This window comes from Schistocerca piceifrons, unplaced genomic scaffold, assembly GCF_021461385.2.
Source record: "Schistocerca piceifrons isolate TAMUIC-IGC-003096 unplaced genomic scaffold, iqSchPice1.1 HiC_scaffold_1057, whole genome shotgun sequence".
In the NCBI taxonomy this organism is placed as follows: Eukaryota; Metazoa; Arthropoda; class Insecta; order Orthoptera; family Acrididae; genus Schistocerca; species Schistocerca piceifrons.
In genome coordinates, this window is record NW_025726860.1 from 55,001 (window position 1) to 57,615 (window position 2,615).

Below are 2,615 nucleotides of genomic sequence, written 5' to 3' on the forward strand. Positions count from 1 at the left end.
CAATCCACCCCTATAACTTGCGTTTCATGAAGAGTTATTTCCAATATGCGACATTCCCGCTGTCCCTATACATGAGCCGCGACCTGTACCACTTACGAGCGAGAGACGCGATCGCGTTGCTCACTGTACGGCGTCCGATACCGAGCCATCAGCATGTCGGTCCCCATGCGCGTTGCACTCGCACTCGCAGTCGCAAAAACGTGGGGCAAATATATTACGCGGAAGAGCTATAACAGACCGAGCCCCACTGCATGGGGGGGAGTCTTTGTCACTAATGTACACAGATGGAACATTTTGGACTGGAACCAGATTACCCGTACACACGGCGCTGATTAGTAATCAATGCAGAGCCATCAAACTACAGCAAATATACACAACTGTCCGTATACATGCTGAAAGAGTCTGCCCACAATGGGAACCACACGTCAGCCAGACACTCTGATCACGCACCACTCTCTGCTTCTAACAGGCGCACATACAATATGTAAGCACCAGCATGGAACAACATCCAGTGCATCTTCTCCGCCACATTACACAATCCACACTATCACAACCAGACCAGGAGGTCCATGCGGAAAATACAATATCCCAGCCTTTCGACATCCACCATTGCGCAGACCAGGCACCAACACCCACACATGTCCTATACAACGGTGCACCCAACATCACAATAGTACCTCCTGTCACAGCGCACAAACAATGACATGAGTCAAAGACACAGGTCTCACACAAGCATAGAATTGGAGCGCCGCCTCTAATAAGCCAAAGGTGCATCCTGACGTGACAAATCTGATCATGTCACAAGCATTCACTTACTATAATCACTATCAACGAACCTGCCGCCCCCGCCCCCCCCCCCTACACCTTTCCTTACAACAACGTGTAACCTAACCTAACCTAACCTAACCTATGTTGTACCTTAACCTAACCTATGTTGTACCTTAACCTAACCTATGTTGTACCTTAACCTAACCTATGTTGTACCTTAACCTAACCTATGTTGTACCTTAACCTAACCTATGTTGTACCTTAACCTAACCTATGTTGTACCTTAACCTAACCTATGTTGTACCTTAACCTAACCTATGTTGTACCTTAACCTAACCTATGTTGTACCTTAACCTAACCTATGTTGTACCTTAACCTAACCTATGTTGTACCTTAACCTAACCCATGTTGTACCTTAACCTAACCCATGTTGTACCTTAACCTAACCCATGTTGTACCTTAACCTAACCCATGTTGTACCTTAACCTAACCCATGTTGTACCTTAACCTAACCCATGTTGTACCTTAACCTAACCCATGTTGTACCTTAACCTAACCCATGTTGTACCTTAACCTAACCCATGTTGTACCTTAACCTAACCCATGTTGTACCTTAACCTAACCCATGTTGTGCCTTAACCTAACCCATGTTGTGCCTTAACCTAACCCATGTTGTGCCTTAACCTAACCCATGTTGTGCCTTAACCTAACCCATGTTGTGCCTTAACCTAACCCATGTTGTGCCTTAACCTAACCCACGTTGTGCCTTAACCTAACCCACGTTGTGCCTTAACCTAACCCATGTTGTGCCTTAACCTAACCCATGTTGTGCCTTAACCTAACCCATGTTGTGCCTTAACCTAACCCATGTTGTGCCTTAACCTAACCCATGTTGTGCCTTAACCTAACCCATGTTGTGCCTTAACCTAACCCATGTTGTGCCTTAACCTAACCCACGTTGTGCCTTAACCTAACCCACGTTGTGCCTTAACCTAACCCACGTTGTGCCTTAACCTAACCCACGTTGTGCCTTAACCTAACCCATGTTGTGCCTTAACCTAACCCATGTTGTGCCTTAACCTAACCCATGTTGTGCCTTAACCTAACCCATGTTGTGCCTTAACCTAACCCACGTTGTGCCTTAACCTAACCCACGTTGTGCCTTAACCTAACCACGTTGTGCCTTAACCTAACCACGTTGTGCCTTAACCTAACCCACGTTGTGCCTTAACCTAACCCACGTTGTGCCTTAACCTAACCCACGTTGTCCCCTAAAGTAACCCACGTTGTCCCCTAACGTAACCCACGTTGTCCCTAACGTAACCCATGTTGTCGCCTAAACCTGCTCTGTAATTGTTATACGACTCGTTCAATTAGTGTAGTGTTGCCCACCCGCAACCCTCGCAATATAGTTCGCTACTCGCACTGCCCGCTCCCCTGTGTATCGCTTCATGTTAAACACCTTGCAAGTCTTGCTGACTTTCCACATGCTCCTGCTGTACACTGTAATGTGGATGGCAGCAGGACGTACATGCCGCCCCTCCCCACGTCCCCACCTTGCCCCCCTGCCTTCGCAAGCTGGTTGGTGAGAAGTTTGCATGTTCAATGCCCTTCGCATGCGACGTACTCAGGCTACGTTGTGGTGCGGCCTGTGTCAACCGTCCGCTAATGTCGTACGCGTAAACCACAATCTGTACTGCACATTCGTCCTTATGTACCGAATGATACATCGTGGCACATGTGTGACCGTACAACGACTGCGCCCAAAAACGGGCGGACCATACAGTGCAAATATTGTGCACGCAGCTACGTGTCGTCTCCCTATGAGAGCTGGATTGCAGTGTGGT